The sequence below is a fragment of the Anomalospiza imberbis genome, chromosome 14, assembly GCF_031753505.1.
Source record: "Anomalospiza imberbis isolate Cuckoo-Finch-1a 21T00152 chromosome 14, ASM3175350v1, whole genome shotgun sequence".
Classification (NCBI taxonomy): Eukaryota; Metazoa; Chordata; class Aves; order Passeriformes; family Viduidae; genus Anomalospiza; species Anomalospiza imberbis.
Window position 1 is genome coordinate 11,033,894 of NC_089694.1, and position 18,562 is coordinate 11,052,455.

Consider the following 18,562-nt stretch of genomic DNA (forward strand, 5'->3'; position numbering starts at 1 on the left):
CAGGGGCAGGAAGGCACTAAATGCATTAAGGGGCCTCCTCGGCCACCAAAGCCCCTGGCGTGAAAAGCAGTTCCAAGGCACTCCGTGCTCCCCAAACAGCTCTCTCCTGTCTGGCAAAGAGAAGGATTTTGCCTGAAAGTCACCAGAGGAGCTGGCACTACACATCCCCCTCAAGAACTGCAGAGCATGTCACCCTGATTGCCACCTGTGTGACACCGTGTGGGTGGCAGCCAGTGTGTTCCTCTGGGTGAGCCAGCAGCAAGGGCATCTTACCCCCCTCTGACCTTGGCAGTGAAGCAGAGTGACTTTACAGTACAGATGGACACCCAGGTTTGTGTCCTGGGTGTGCCGCACGTTTTATTATTGGGTTGGGGTTTTTTTTGACTCAGTCACAGCAATGTGCTATCTCATTTTATACAGAGATCCTTGCACCATCCCTGCCTTAGAAGCAGCAGCTTGGATAACACCTTGTAGCATTCACAGAGCAGCAAAAAGTGGCAGGAGAAATCCTGCCACTCCCGGTATCTGCTCAGATCTCCTCTGAACAGTAAGAATTGCCATCCCCAAGATGGTCATTTTGTCCAATAGCACAGAAGTGAAGTGCTATGGAACAGGCAGTGCAGCTCTCTGGCTAGCACTTAGAACAAAGCTTATGGGCTTATGTGGGGCTTGAGCTTCACAGTCATATAATGGTGTAGTGCACATGCTACAAAATTTTCTAGAATTTTAGAGGTTCAATATTCAAAGATTATTTATACTGACCTTTCAAAAATTTCTGATTCATTTGTTTTTATTTTTAATTTAAGTCTATGCACTATACCTGTTACAGGGTTTTACTGAACGCTGTCAGGCAGCGCCAAAATCCACTGGGTATTCAATCCCTTGTACTCAATAATATGAAATTAGGACTTTAATTCCCTTCCACCACACCATTCTTTTCCAGTTGCACCTGTGCAGCCAGGCTGCCTGTGTGCCTGAGGGGATGAGGAGATTCTGTCTGAGAAGTACAGTTTGCACTCACTAGCCTGACTTGGACTGAGCTTGTTCTCTGTGATAATCTGAGATCAAAATATGGCTGAAAGATCCTATTGCATTGTGACATTTCCTCTTCTCTGTCTGCACCAGCTTTAGGGCTGTGGCAAAAATCAATGAGCTGCACAGGCAGGCCTGAGCTCAGCCTTTAGATTTTCCTTCTCTAAAATACTGATGCCTCCAAAATGGATCTGAGGGGGTGTTTGGAAAATATGACAGTACCTGCCTATGTGCAAGTGCCTGAGTGCCAGCTTTCTTGGGTGATCAGAACATGATACCTATTTCTTGATTTCATGTCTAATAATAGATTCCTAATTTCTGTTTCTGTCTGGTAAAATCTAACTACTCAAGAAGGTAAACCAGATAATAAGACATAAAATATCTGTTCTTTACCCCCCATTATTGTAACAATCACATTACACGAATATTTTTTTCTCTAAAACATTTTGTTGAGGTAATTTTTTTGGCAAAAAATATCATGATTATTATATAATCATAATATAATTTGCTACAATTATTGTCAGACACATCATCTTTCCTTAGCATACCTTTTCTCTCCTGATCCTGAGTTGCTTTGCTCAGTGCTGTGTACATGTGCAGTCAGCATCATGCTGAGTCATTTAATAAGTGAATCAGAGATATTTTTATAGCCCAGAATTTTATGTTTGTGCTGGAAGCTTACAGCTCCCAGTAACCTGAACTTCAAATCCACTCAACTCATGTCTTTAACATGGAGTTTGATCCCTGAGTTTATTTGTGACAATAAACAGAGAATTTTATAACAAATAGTATGCACTGATGGTTACTTGTAATTATGAAAGATGATTGCCTCCTCAGTTCGTGCTGCTGCTTCAGAGGGTTACTGGACTTCATGAATAAATGATATATATACCAATACAGCAACTTCTGTTACCCTGAATATTTTGTTCAAATGGTGTGAATGCCAGTACTCAGGATATGAAATGCAAGGAGAAATGGTCCAAAATATTCTATACAATTAGTGTTTACTAAAACTATCATGCTGATAGTTTTGGTAAACACTAATTGTTTAGAATATTGCATATGCATAATGTAAAATGGGACTATCTGACTATGTTACATTTGTCCAGAAGAAGGTTTGAAATCAGGTCCAGATTTCATCTTCACTGGTAGTAACCAAGCTTTCATTAAGCCATCTCCTTTTAATTTAAAAAACACAGAGTCATATTTCTAGCTGATATAAATCAGGACCACTTCCAAAACTGCATTATATATGTCATTTACAGAGGTACAGAGGCTTCATTCTCAAGTCATCTAAGTTTGAACTTTACTACGTAAAGGACAACAGAAGTCAATTTGTATTATGATTGCTGAGTAATTAATGAGAGAAGGAAAATCTAGGCTGTATTATCCTTCACACTGGATAAATTGCTTTCTATGCCTTTAATAAGGTGGGCTAATGGCCAGTCATTAACATGTTGATACATTTAGCAAATACTCTATTATATAATCTCAAGATTAATTTTGAGGAATACCCTTGTCATAATTCCCTTTGCTACAGCTTAATTCAAAGGTTCCACTTGCACTTTCAGCTGGGTTGCACAAGTGCTAATGAAGCACACACAAAGTCCTTGCTTTTCTGCTACTTGTACCTCACCTAATCCCCTTTAGGAACGTGCCACTCAGTCCTGTAAAACATCTTAACGCGGTGTCTGTGCCCTGCTGGAACCAGCTGGGAGCTCTTCATGCGCCATGGAGGGGATAAAGGTGAGCACTCGCAGCCCTCACTGGTGACTCAGACTTTGGTTGTGGTGGTTGGTAAATATTAACAGCATTGCTTGTGCTGCCTGGAGGGCGCAGTGATCAGAGCTCTGCTGCTCGTTCTGCTGCACAGACACAAGAAGAGACAGAGTGGGACAGCAGAGGGGAATGTGGGGGACAGGAACAGCGCCTGGCATGAGGGACTGGGGCTGCACACAGCCCGAGGGCCAGGGAGGAGCACGGCCCCTCTGTCCTGAGTTGTGCCACATCCTCCTGTCACCATCCCTGCACTCACTCAGCCCCTTTCTGGGCAGCCTGGCTTTCACCAGCCAGTCCCAGGCACTCCAAACGTGCTGGACTCAGGAGCCAAGCCAGACCTCCCCACATCAGTTCTGGGTGACAGCTCCCTGATCACTAAGCCTTGCAGATACCTGCAGTACAGGGACATTTGGCAAATCCTGCTAGTGCCTGTAATGTCATAATAAACTGGCATATTTATGTACATTTTATGTCTTTTTGTGATGTGTTTTGGGGATATGATTTTTCATTGTTGTCATAATCAGTCAGTCAGAGAACTGGTACCTTTCCACAGACAGAAATAATGCATTGACACTGCCTGACTGCAATATATTAAAATTTAAATCACCCTCTGGTCTGCTGTAGGAATCATATTAACTGGTCCTAAACACACAAAAAAGGAAGGACAATAAAATTCAGAGAATGATAAATTACTGATGTTCTTTCATATTTCATAAAGAAAAGGTTTTATAATAGCCTGAAGTTTACTTACTAAATGTTTATAAATGCTAAGATAATTTTTTTTTAAAAATCAGAATAATATTCTAAGTTAAGAAGACATTTCTCTGACATTTGGCAGCTTCACAGCCTAGGTAAAGAAGAATTTGCAGTAACTATGAATTGCCATTTAATTTGGGACATGAACAGCTTAATTGAGAAAGTGTGTTGGAAGCCAACAAGCCAGAGTCACAAGTAGTAACTTGAGTTCCCAGTGGCAAGCCCACCATGATCTAAGGATCAAACTGTAGCACCTTTGTTTCAGTAATTAAGCATACAGTGGCAGCAAAGACTATTTTTGTTCCCAAATTGAGCTCCTGCAACAGAAAGCTGCATGAGCTTTCAGACTGAGATACACGTGTGAATTAATTTGTATAATGGTCCAAGAGACATTTTACAGATTTCTGTTCCTTTTCTAGATACTTTTCTATCTGAAAAAGTTGCATTTTTCAGTACATGTTATTCTAGTCCATTTGCCTGGGTCCTTTCCATTCTGATAATTTCAATACCTGTGTATGCAACATGAAATGAGTCCCCCATTGTTAACATATCTGTTAAGTAGAGAAAATGGGGAATTTGTGGTGGTTTTATTACAGTTTATCTTCATGCAGCTATGTTTGGTATCAGTCTGGGCTTTGGCTGTAGAGAATCAAATAAAATGCATTTTAATGCTCACATGAAAGAGCAGCTGTTACTTCCCAGCTCTACCTTTTACATGTGTCTGCCTTTCCCTCTCCCCACCATGGCCAATGTAGTGTCTCTGGCCCATTAATCAAGAAATCAAATCTGAGTTTGGCTGATGTCTTTTTGAAATGTATTTTAAAAAAATCAACGCTGGCTTTTGTTTTGGGAAATTATCAAAAAACCTTTTATGAGATTTCCAAGGTTGTGGGACAACCCAAACTAAAACTTTCTTACTACATTGAAGAAAAGACTGTTAGAACAGGTAATGTCCATTACACACAAGTCTTTTGTTTCCTTCTCTGAGTTCTACTAAAGTCTTTTTGATAGAAAAAAAACAAGGTTCATAATGAGGTCCAAAGACCAGCTGCTTTTGCAACGGGCAGGGTGGCACAACATGTCAGATTTTTTTCTCTCCAGCTCAGCCAACATTTCTTCTCAGTCATATTGATGTTCTTTCACAAGCTCAGTATATTTTAAAAGTATTTGCTGCAAATGTATCTCAGACATTTGCTTGCTATACTCAGCTGCTTTATTAAAGCCAAACTCAGCAAATCACTTTATTAAGTGCAATATCATTAAGAGACTCCCTGGAGTTTTGTGGGAGTGTCTTGATGCATATCCACCTCTCACACAAGATGTGCATCTCAGGGTTAAGGGAAAATTGCAAAAAGCTGGCAGGACACCGTCTGTGTTGGCATCACTACTACAGTTTTTGGGTTTTGAGTTACAGTTTTGAGCTAACAAACTACAATACTTCAGCACGAAAAAAAGTAAAGGATCATGGCTTGAACCCTGCCAGATGGAATATGGAGACAGCTCAGGAGAACTTGCCAAAAAAATGTGTGTGTGCATGCATGTGTGTGTACAAGCCCTTTATAAAATTAAGCAATCTCTGGAAATTTCTCCATTTCAAGAAGCTTCAAATCAAATGCTCTTTCACTTGCCAACACCAAGAGAAAGTTATCACCATTTATATTCATATACACATAAGTTTCATCCAGATGGTTTTACACACTGTTTCCTGTAATCTAATGCATTTTTCTGCTTGTGAATTACAGAGAGATGATTCTGGTTATGACAATTATATTCACACTTGTAACTGCCTGATAAGCACAGAGGTAAGTGCTTTAAAGCCAGCATTAGCTTCAAACTTTCTACTTTTATTAATTATCTGTTCTTTGTACTTGGTCACCTAGTCACAGAACATTATTTCTATTTTAAATGTGTGAATAAAACTTTCTAGAATACTAGAGTATGGAACAAAAAGCATATCATTCTCACACAAATACATACTAATTTCTGAAAGACTAGGAAACTGATAACAGGAATGCTAATGGCTGGGGAATCATTCCTTCAATAACTGACACAAAGCCAAGCCTCAGCTGGCACTCATCTGCATAACTCCAGTGTCTCGCAGGAAGATACAGCAGCTTACACAGGCTGAGAGGATCTGAACTTTTGCTTCTTGTGTCTCTGCTGTATTCTCCTATTGTCATGGCCTTTTTACCTTGCATAAATATGTGTTAATTAGCTTTAATTAGGATAATTGCATCATAGCTATTCTACTCACACTTTCAATGGTATTAAAGAGATTCAGCCCCTTTAGGTTTTTGCTAATGATGCTGGTTCACTTGGAGAGCAAAGTAATATTGCCAGGTCTGATAGCAAAATCTTTTTTTTGAAAGAATTAAGAATCTGGTCATGTTCTAAAGCTGAATGAAGGTCAAAATCTCAAATTTTTACAAAATATCTGAAATATAGCTAGGTATATACCTATAAAATCATGAAACAAGACACATAAATGTGCATTAGAACAGGTAACAGAAGAAAATGACAATGCAGTTGCAAGACTTTTTCTAGTGGATTACGTTTTTAGTAACACCAGCAACGATATTCTCTAATCTCATTTGGTCAAGTGCAAATCAACTATTTTTAACAGAGACTAACACTGTACAGGAATGGAATAGAACAGTTCAGTATGAAGGGTTCTACAAAAACCATCTACCCCTACTGCCAACTTCAAGATTATAAGAAAAATCCTTGGCTGCCCTAATATTTGCTTTAAATAGGCTGGGTGGGCAGAGCAATGCAAACCATCTTTTGACTCTGCTTACTGGGACTGCTGGAAATCAATTTGGGTTTTATCATGGAGAGCCATCTCAGGTCTGATCAAATTTGTGTTTGCTCCAGAAAATAATTCCATAGCTTTAGGCTTTTGCTGCGGTTGGTGCCCCATCAACTGAAGTTAACAGGAGAGTGTTTAGAGCAGGCTGTGCTGCCTCAAGATTACCTGCAAGCAAGAAATCCCTGGATGTTGGGCTAGAGCAGTTTGGGAGCTATAGAAATGAGGCTTAGCAAGAACCACTCACCCTTAGTCAGTAATTAATAATACACAAGTGTCCTAGTGCCTTCTGATTACATTGTTAAGCAGTGCAGTGATCCTGTGTCACAAAGGGCTCCTGCACTGCCCTGCACTCCTGCTCAGTGCTCACTCCGTTTATGTCCCCTCTCACACTCTCAGGTATGGAATCACCAGTCCCACGGAGGTTTCTGCAGAGCACCACTTCAGCAAAACCAGCCCTGAATTCATCACTGCAGCAACATAATGTAGCTTGGCACAACTGTATTATAGTATTGCATTCTTGTGTTGTACTTAAGGCCTGTCAGCAATTTCATTATTGAGTCCTATTTTTAGCCGTTCGTAACTTTTTAAAAAATAAAAGCATTTACAGTGCAGGCTTAATCTGAACAGCAGTTTTTCTCAGTGGGAAATGTAATGATATACATTCTGTGTGTGTAAAACAGTACAAGCAGTTCCTTCATCTACATAAAAAATCTGCTGACTTGTGTTTCCTTATTTTTTTTCTGTGATTTACTCTTATTCTCAAATGGATTCTAATAAATTTGCAATTTATTGCAAAACTTTCACAGTGACACAGTAGTGCTAACGTGGAATAATGTTATACATGGGCTCCATAAAGCTGAAATTCACAGGGTGCAGCAGTCAGTGATACAGGTGATACCGAGCTGATGATTATTGATGAAGAAATTCCCCTTGACTTCATGGGTGTAGTATATACCATGACAACTTTAAGCATCATGAAGAAAAGTTCTTGTGCCAAAAAATAAGCAGGGTTTTATTCCTTTCCATAAAAATCACAATGTAAATCCAGAATAATCCTTGGACGAGCTCTGAAGATTTTAGTATCTAAATTGATTAAGAGCCACATTTCCTATTTGCTTCCTACACAAAATGATTTTACCATCTATTTTGTGTTATATGACAAATTCTGTCTTGAACTGCATCTCTGGAAATCCAAACTAGATTAAAGGATCCTGGTGGACTGCTGCCAACTCGCCCTTCATGTAACAGAGCTCACGGATTGGCCTCTCCACCTTGAAGGTGAAAAAGCATTTTTCTTGTGATGGCTGAGATTACAAAACTAAAGGCAATTCACAACTTGTACAACAAGACACAATTCATCTATATATTGTTTTTGGAACAAAGGCTTGCTTTTAAAGGTGGCAATTACAAGTAATTGCATCTCTAATAGTGGTATGTAGCTCAATAATCAAGGCCTTCCCATAGAAGTGAGAAGTACATGGAATAGCTTACTTTTTATTTATTTCCTAACATTTTTTTAAAATTTATTTATTCTGAGCCTTCTACACTTGCTTAGGCTGACTCTATGATGACCTGCTCTAATGCAACACTGATGGGAATGTTTATTAATGGCTACTTAATTGCAGAATGTCGCAAAGAACATTATAAATGTAAGAAACTGGGATAATTAGATTAAACACTGAATGTATGCTTGACAATATTCAAATATGCAAAATCTGCTCAAAACCAGAAGTTCTTCATACAGCAAGTTCAGCACATTTTTAGGCAAGTATTTGCTATGTGCCAGCTTCCACACCTGGGTCCCCTCCTCACAGGAGCTCCATTAGCTGGCACAGCTTTAGCTGCAGCCTCCTCCCAGATGTCTCTATAAGAGTCAGTGGCAAGAGAAGACTTTTCAGCAATAGAGACACAGGCCAGCAGCAGAAAACGTGCAGCAGCATCAGTTTGTGCTAAAGCATCAATTTTGATTAGTTACTGGCCAGTAGCTCCAAGATGTTTTTCAAATTTAGCAAAGCTTCTTGTATTTTACTCCATTTCTGCTAATTCCCTACAAACAAGGGTTTGCATTCCTTACATTTTTGTAACCATCTTTACCAGGGAAAGCTTTGCACATCTTCAGTACCTGGCTTTCTTAGAGCTGCTCCTCACCACTCAAAGGTATATCCTGGTGGACCCTGTCAGGTAAGAGAGAGACAAGACCTGCTCAGCATCAGCAAAGCTGATGTTTGAAACAGGTTTATAATTTAGGTTTCTCCATTGCTCTCAAACTCCCAATAAATACTTGATACTTTATGATACTGAAACCTTAATCATTTTCTGTTGGCACAGGGAGGTTGTGGCGAAAATATTGAGCACCTGCTCCCAAAACAAACAAGCTTTGTGTGCTATGATGACCCAGGTGATGAGCTATGACTCCTTACCCAGCCTGGATCCTGCAGGGTCCAAAGGGGCAGCAGCATCCAGGTGAGCCAGGGCTCAGCAGGCCTAGTCCAGCTGGTGTTCACAGCACCTTTCCTTCTGGGGCAAAACCCACTAAAACAGACAATTTTGAGAGTATGTTTCAGGAAACTGCTAAATCTGATTGCCTAGGTGGGAAAAATGTCATTTTGTGGACAGTTGCATATGGAGACAATTTCCATATTACTGTCACAGAAGGAGCCTGTGTGAATGCCACATCATAGTTACAGGAAAATAGTTCTGGCAAGTGGGGCTGTCCTGTCATTTTGTGGAGGATGAAGATCTATATGAGTATATTTTTTCTAGGGAAAGGATGAGCAGGCACACACTGTGTTGGCAGCTCTGTACATTTTCAGCACTTTTTTTACCTACATAACTAATGCAGACTCTAATTTGGTGTTCTCAGATTTTCATCAAAGCAGCAAGAGCCTCACACTACAGAGCAGTGTGGAGCAGCCAGGCAAATATCATCCTAACAGCAAAAGTGCAACTTCTTAGTTTGTGCCAGAGAAACTCCATTTCCCACACCTTATAAATGATTCTTTTGCTTTAATCGTGCCCAGAGATGGAATCAGTTTTAATACAACACAACTAAAAATCTATCACTCTGAAAAAGACTTTTCTATGTATATATTTAAATATGTTACATCACATATATCTTTATATAAAAGGATTTTATTCTATCAGACATACATATGCTTGTAAACACATCATCCTATTTACTGGCATGAATTAATTTCTTTTTAAATTCATTTTTTACTTTCTGCCAAATCATTAACCCTGTGGCAATCAGTTCTGTAATTTAATTACCTGTTGGAAAGAACAGCCCCTCCTGGTAAAAACAATTGGCTAATATTTTCATGGGGAAATTTATATCTCCAAGAAGAGATTTTCTAAAATCTCTGCTTTATAGAAAAAGTTGATGATTCACAATTCACTTCCTCAACCTGCTGATAATTCTGTAGGCTCCTGTTAGATCCTTACTGCAGTCATCAGTTTTCCAACACAGCAAGCTCCAGTCCACTTAGTACTTGCTACAAACAGATGCCATTTCATTTTTATGGTCATTCTGATGGCCTTCCTGCTATCTTTTCTAGGTCTCCTGCAGCCTTATGAAAATAGAATAAGTGGAATTCTGTACAGTATACATATTTACTACTGATAGATACAGCAGTATAATGATACATGCTGGTTCGTTCTCTTTATCCCCAAAAAAGCAATCAAATTGTTCATTAGGAAACAATGAATGTGATATCATAGAGTTCCCCTGATTTTGTTTTTTTTTTTTCCTTGCTAGCTATAAGTTTGATTGTGAAATTCACCATCTAAGGAAGAGAGTCTGATGGCAATGTCAGAAAATAATTTATGTCACTGCTGTGCAGCGGAAGAAAACTCTTGAGGTTTCCATAGCTCTGAACCCATGTAACCTCCTACTGGATCAGTGTGGAAAATAATCCTCACCAAAAAAACTCTTCAAGGACCATAAGGAAATCTCTGGTTTTGCAAAAAATTGCCTGTAGGGCTGCTGCTTGTGTTGCTCATGGCAGGATAATGTGCATCAGCTTTCAGTACTGTCAGTAGGGTGCTTTCCATCACCACATAATCTATGCATAAATCTAATGATCCATAAATTTGTCCATGGCTTGAACAAGAAGTGACTCTAAGCGAGGGAGCAGACCTATTAGCAAGCAGAGATGCTGCACAGGTAGCAGGACCATGGGGTCACTGCCAGCCACCACCTGGGCTCAGCACTGAACTTGCTGGAGCTGTCTGATGGTGGGACTATACAGCCACAGATATACACACCAAGGCATGAATATACAGATAGAGATATATAATAATAATTTGAGAAAAAAAACTTCTAAAGGATCAGGATTAGCACCTCACAGGTGATGTAGAACTCTTTATCAGGATCACAGCCCTTAGAGCACTTCATTGCCTGTCTGGCACACAGCCAGAAAAAAGTATGCTGCTGCCTGGGTGAGGTTCTGCAGAATATTAATGGCTTTCATAGCCCACACTCTCCTGGATTCACAACCTCCCCAGGAGTGGGCAGACACAGGTATTTCTCTTTTAGCCTTTCCTTTCACAACATCCAACAATATCCCCCCATCCAAGATGCAGAGGTGTCACACTCAGCAGGGCAGGCCAAGGGCAGAGCTGCTACAGCCCTGGCAGTTCCACAGAAAAACTGGTCTCAGGAGGCAGGTTTGGGAATAGGGGAACTTCATTATTTCAGCTAGATGCAGATGGAGCTGAAAAAGTGACTCTGGGTCACCCAGTGAAAATAGATGGATATGGCTGGGGCACACACTGTGTCCCTGCTTCTCCCAGCCCAGCTCTGCCTGCTGGCACAGGCACTGCCATGGGCAAGTGGCTGAATCAACAGCAACAGTCAAAAACGTCTTGTGTCTTGTTCCACTTGGTGAAGGAACAGCCCTTTTCTTTTGCAGCAGGCAAGTCTCCTCTTCACAGGAGGCACCAAGATATGAGCAGTGGTCCCCTAGGAAGAGCCACCACAAAGATGAGGGAAACCTGCATCCCTGGAGAGCCCAGTGAAGGGTCCTGGATGGTGCCTGTGAGTGCTTGTACCTACCTATACCTGCACCTACCTTGTGTGCAGTCAGAGCACAATCCCCAGGTTCCTTAGAAGTAATAAATAAATGCAAAAATACATATGTACAAAGCAGTTTGTTCATATACTATTCATTCATTCATGTATAAAACAGTGTAGTATGTTAATTCAGGTCCACAGTGTCAAGGCAACACTCCCCACTTCCATTTCTGAAGGCAAAATATCACTTGCTACATTTAACTTACACTTTTGATGACAGAGCTGGACAGATTTCAGATATGTTTTTAAACCTCCAGAAAATATGCATCACACTTGTTTGTCATGCTTAAGCCTAATGTGATCTGAAGGAGAGGAGAAAACAAGCCCGACAACTAATATATTTAATGTAATAGACAGTAAATATTAAATACAAGTATTTATATGGGACATAAAACCTGTCGTGTGTATAACAGAAAGGGGGAATGGTGTATAAGAGTCAGGGAGCTGTTGTTTAACCCCATGGCAAATGTAGCTGTATTCTGCTGCTCCATGGAGCAGTGGTAACAACACATGAGCCAAAGCTCTTTACTAGAGTTTCATACCTCATTAATAATATCACAGGTCTTGAAAGGGGATCTTTTTCCCAGTATGAGAGGAAATTATTTCCCTTGTTGTGCTCTATCACGGTGCCTCCCCGATGCATCATTTTGCATTTATTTCCCCTTCCCTCCCACATTTCAGGGTAACCAAGCAAAGGTGGGTTTGGCAGATTTTCACAGTGCCTCACAAGAGGCAGATAATCATGATTAAATTCCTCACTCTCCAAGCTCTACTTTTTTTTTTTTTTTTTACATAGTTTTTCTAATCATAATTGGTTCATCTGAGAATTGGAGCTCTGTTCCCCCTCTCGTTTCTAGTAACCAGAATCACTCTCTCTTTTTTTCTCCCTAGAGATAATCCCCTGGAGATGGGAAAGGTTTTCTGTTGTGGTTTTTGCTTCCATGTAAGCTTTGAACAATGACTGCTGAGCTAGCTTTGACAGGTGTTAAAATATCTTGGAGCCGGCTGAACATTCATATTGATTAACTAATACACGGACAGAGGTTTTTAGAACCGATTGCTTTACACTGTTTCAGAAGGAAGTGGAGAAAATATGCTACATTATCACTTTCTTTCTCATCCATTTTCATGTACTATATTCCATGTTCATCCAGTTTAACTGCTAAGCTGTCAAAAAACAGAAAATAGTGAAGAATGTAGTTATGTGCTTATTCAGAAGATTGAATCTTGCTGTTTATTGCAGCTGTTTATTCATGATATAATTAGGCAGAAATATACAGCTTATGGAAAAGTTAATAAATTCCTGAGACAGCCCTAAATGATTGATGAATATTTTTCTACTAGTCTGATAGAAATGCCTTTTCAAAATAGAGAATCTTCAAATTTGCAATTGTCAGTGTCCCTTTGCCTCATCTCTACAGCTAAGTAGTAATAATAAATACCAGCCAAAAAGATTTACCTTGTAATCCAAATACCTGATTTTATACTTGTGCTTTATACCTCCCTTGTGACATGGTCCTCAGTGAAAATGTTCAGTGGAGAAAAGTTGCAAGATGACACCCCTTTAGGAGACAAAGCTGAAATGAATTTATCACAATGACTTTAACAATGAGTTGCGTTCACAGCTGACAATAAGAGAGTAGGGCCTCATCCTCCTACTGAAGGGTGCATCATGGTTTAAAAAGACAAAATTTAATAGCACTGAAGTAAATGTTGGCTTTGAGCACAAAAAGTGAATATTAAACATTTTTATAGTAGAGATACCCCACAGCTAACCTCTCAGTTTGGATTCAGACAGATACATAAAAGTTTGTGATATTTAGATCCATTTTGCCCATAACAGTAATACATTTCTCTAAAAAAGCTAAAATTTTGGAATTTTCAGGCTGTTCACATGCATAACAGTACCAAAGCCACCTCCTTCAGAAAATGCTGCATACACATCTCTAAGAAAATACAAATATTCTGCTCTTATATGTCAGAACTTGCCACTAATTTAACAATCAACTCCCACCTGAATTGCTAATAAAAAATGTAAAGGTATTGCATGATATAAAATAAGAGTGTTATCACCAGGCAAAAGAGATGTTGATTTTTTTCCTTCACTTTTGGCATGCTGCATGCCTGTGTGCCCAGCAGACAGCCCAGGCCAATAAAAAGACTGATTTTACCTGCACTACGTGCCCAGCATGGCCCTCGCTGATGGGGGCACGTCCTCCTTTACTCTGGCAGAATTCAGCTTTACCCCGCTGCATGAAAGTTCCCTTCTGGGAAGCAGAGGTTTCCTTCTATGCAAAGGTGGAACAGAGAAACTGAAGTCAAATTACTTCAGGCCTGGGCATTCCTGACTCCTTTTTCTGCCAGGATGTTTTGTGGAACAATTCTTTTCTTAGAGTCATGACTACTAAATCCAAACTTTTTTCTATTTTCCTTTAATGCTACTAATGAGTTCTTATTATGCTTTAAGTACCTCTTCTAACTCAAATTAAAAGTTTACACTGTCAAGTCATGTGTGTAATGAACTGAACAGTTCTTCAATTTAAAGAGCATTAGTTAATTTTTAACTCAGGAACAATAAAAAGTAAGAATAGGCTTCTTTAAGCCCAAGAATGTGGCTTCAGAACCCTTTTCCCTTAATTTTTATTATTTGGTTTATCTTTTCTTTTCCTATTTTTTGATTATCCTTTCAGAGTTTATTGAAACAAAACACAATTGGGCCCTTACAGAAACCTGTTTTCTGTTAATGAATGCATGAGTACATGAGAGTTGCCATAAAGTCATTGTAAACAGAGCATTAGCTTTTTTCTTCCTCCTTTTTTTAATGGATTTTATGGATTAAATAATTAAATTATGAGCTATCCACTCTTTATGACTGCACATAAATCATGCACTTTGAAGACATAAGGGATGCATAAGTAAGAACTCCTGCCTGGACCTGTCCTGCACTTATATATGAAAGTGACAAGGAAAATTATGGTCCTATTTATGTTAATTCAAATGTTGAGAAATATCAACTAATTCAGTTCTGTGTCTCTAGATTTACATTACCATAGCAGATTCATTTTCCCTTTTTACCAGTAAAGGGGCTAACACTGAACCTAACACTGAACCTGAGCTTCAGAGTTCTATTAATTAGAAACTTATACCAGAGCCATAAAAAATAAGATTAAAAGGTAATTAAATGAGTATTTGCACCATATTAATATTTATGTTATTCACATGTATTTTTAAAAATAGCCTGCTCTTTGGAATACAAAGATTTTTCTTAGTTATAAAAGATAATTGTCACTACTGGACACGAAATGAGTACACAGAAGCTTGGTAAGTTCAAAAGAGAAAAAGAGCCAGTTTTATTCAAACATCTGGTATTTATAGAATTCCAAAGGTGACCGTGGATTGGAGGATGGAATTACCACCTCTCCAACCACACTGGTCCAAAGATCAATCAATTATTTCTCTCCACCCACAGAGAAATATGCAAACTTTTCTATTTATACATGAAATTGTGTGGGAACTCTGACTCTCAAATATGTAAACATTATCAGAAGGCTAAAGAAATTTTATGAGAACTTAAAAACTTTCAAAATAACTATAAAAAAAACTTAACATTTTTAAATATCAGGGTAACAGATAATAAAGTCATGTCAAGGGAAAAAGGTGAGACAATGCCAAAAGTCCTTTGTTTTTATTTATTATACATTAAGTATGCTTAGTTTTCCAGATAAGCATTAAATGGATGCACTACTTTTCAGAAAACCTTCACTTATCTTACGTTAGTTGAAGCTGTGATGCTCTTAGCACAATTTGTGGTAAAATTTGGTTAAGACTAAGCTTCACTGCATTACCCCGCAGGTCTTTTGTCAAGTCTGAGGAGCCATTTGCACAATTTCATCTAGAATTTTCAAAATTAGAAAATAAAGATATTTTTCACTTTCAGGGAAACAACACAAGTCAAGGGGTGGGGGAAGGGGGGATGGAGGAAAGTAACTAAGAAAGCTAAACCTACTCAGGGTGTAGCAGGGAAGTAGTGGAATCATTATTCCTGGAAGTGTTCTAAAAGCATATGGATGTAGCACCTGGGGATATGGTTCAGTGGTGAGCACAGTGGTGCTGGGTTAATGCTTGGACTCAATTACCTCCGAGGTGTTTTCCAGCCTTAGCAGTTCTGTGATTCTGGGATCCATGTTTAGCCTCCATGTGCAGATAATTAACCATGCAGTGTGCCCTGGCCTGTGCACAGGGCACCCAGCACAGCAAGATCCTTGCAGTCTGGAGCATCCCCAGCAGCAGGAGGGAGGGAGGGGGATGGTAACATATTTCAGACACCCAGACCTTCCAGACTCTTTTCCTTTCCTGACTCACCTTTCAAGAAGTGTTTTGGACTCACCAGGGTGACACTGTACTGACATCCAAACCAGGCTCCAGCCAACCCTTCCTCACTGGGCTGGACCTCCTGCTCACTGCACACTTCAGCACTCCCTCAGCCATGGCTTGAAAAAGTGCAAGCCAGAGCCCAAAAGAACATTTTCACTGAAGTCCTGTAATGGGAACAAGAGATGTTAAAGTAGACCAATATTTCACGCCTTACTGAGCTGATAATTTACCATAGAAATATCTTTATCTTAATAACGAACAATCAGATTGGTGAAGTCCATGTCTCACTTTTAAAAAATGTTCTCTTCTCAAACTGCTCGTCTGAGATGGCCTACATTTGCACATTGCACTATTAGCAAAATGACTGTGATCATTTTAATTTAACAAATGGAAATGCGCAAACACCTGCCTTTGTGCTAATGAGCTTGGCCTTTGGAACTCGTGGTGAATGGTTGCAGGTTATTAGACATGCCCAGCAAAACAGTGGCTGCAGCTTCCATTTGCAGCTCTGTAATTCACTGAAGTTATCTCATTTTCCCAATTGGGTCCAATTACAACAGTCATGGTAAATAACCTTCCATTGCTGGTACATTTAATTTTCTGGAAAAGTAGCTGGGAAATGGGTCTGGGGTACTTATATGAATAGGAAAAATTGTGTTGTGCATCTTGGGGGTGGGGATGTACAGGAGAGAGAAACAGTTCTATAAAGTCTCTGTGTATTAAAACAGAAATTTTTCTTAATAAGAAAAACTGGAAATATTTATCTCTGCTTTTTTTCCATGCATCTCTGTTTGTCCCCAGATAGATTTCCCTCCAGTCATATCATCATAAACCTTTGCCTTGTAGATGACAACTCCTTGCTTTTCAACACTTCAAATCAAGATTACCTGACCTGAAGGAGAAGAAAAACCTTGTTTTTTTTTTTTCTTTTCTACTACATATTCTTTATTTCAGTCCCCCTGTATCACATTTTATATATTTTTAAGGAAAATATTCTATTCAGTTTTTTCATACTTTATCCTAAGGAAATCAGCCTGTTTATCTCAGACTAAACTGATACTTCAGACAAATCACTTCCACTGGAAAGGAGCTGTCCTAGGCCTCTTGCTGTTACTCACCAACAGGTGCTGCCATCTCGTAACTCAGCATTGTCAGAAAACCAGTTTTCATTAGCCTGTCCTGGTATTTCAGCATTTGAAAAAAAAAAAAAAAAAAAAAAAAGACAGGTTATTTCCTATATTCAGGGCTTTCTGCTCCCTGCACTATTTTGTTGATGTTCATTTTGTATTTCTATACATTCCCCCTGAGCGTTGAACTAGAAAATAAAACTGAAGCTATTACTCCTCTCTATAAAAATAAAAATCTCACATGCTGAGCACTCATCCGGTCTTCATAACACTCCTTTGGTTTTTCCACATTGTGTGACTGGATGCAAGAAAATAGCTCAATTATCTATTGGACATGGGCACTAATGAGGCCCGGGTCACTCTGAGCTAATTAGAAGAAGCCCAGTTCTTTAATGATTGCAGTCTTAATATAGCTAAGAACCAGGATGGCAGGAAAATTACTTGGTGCCACTCTTTCTATTCTTCCCATTCTACCCATTCTGGCATGTAAATTCTTCCTTATTGTTACTCATGGCTGACTGCCCCACTAATGAATGTGATTTCTCCAGTCAGATGCTTATGAAAATGTCGTGCACTCCACGCAAGATGCAGTCACTGAAATGACCCTCCTTCAGAGCAAAATCATTCTGCCTCAGGCATCCACAAACAGAAAGGCTAGTAGGAAACTGAATCAGTTGTGATACTCCAAACTGTCCTGATCACACCGAGCTCCTAGGATGATTGTTGCTCTGTCCTGTCTGATTTTTCTCGTAGCTCTTGGAGCAATGCAATTAGTGGCGATATGAACATTAATTGACCTAACCACTGAATCAGAAAGGCAAGCCCTGGAGGACTGTGAGACTGACGACCCTGGAGGAAAAACCCTGACATTTCTAGTTAGTGTTTCCACAAGCAGGTAAACAAATGAACAGAAATTGGGCTGTGTCACCACGTGTAGATGTCCCATTAACAAGCCCAGGGGAAATATTTTCTAGGAGCATCAGCAAATGTGTTTTATGTGGTAAGCAAGCTGCCATTCTGGGGAATTGATGGTTTGCATGCACAGTCAGGAAGAGCCCTTGTTTATGCACTGCCAGGCCATGTCCCATACCCAGCTATGCTTTAATACCTTCAGAAACACAACTGACAACTATTCCACTCCAGAGAAAAATGCTATTTCAGAGCTCAGTCCAACACACTGACATCTACCTGCTCAGCTTTAACCCATTGTATGTGGAAAGAAAACTCCCTATTTTCACATAAACTCTATTAAAATATCATGGGATTACATCACCATATCACAGAATCATAGAATGGTTTGGGTTGGAAGGCACTTTGAAGATTATCAAGTTCTACTGCCCTTGCCATGGGCAGGGACACCTTCCACTAGACTGTGGTTTCCTAGCTGACAGCATCAACCAAATCAAGTACTAATGTTCCACAAAGTACAGTTAATTATCATGTCGCAATTTTTTTAGGGAGTTCAGTCCTTTTAGGTCTCATTTGTGGTTTTGTTCAGACCTCTCCACACAGTTTCAGTTCCTGAGGCAGCCTGTGCAGAACAGCAGCTCCTGTGACAGTCCTTGTTTATCTTATCTCCAGCTCTCAGCCTGAGAGCCTCCTGTCACCGAGTCC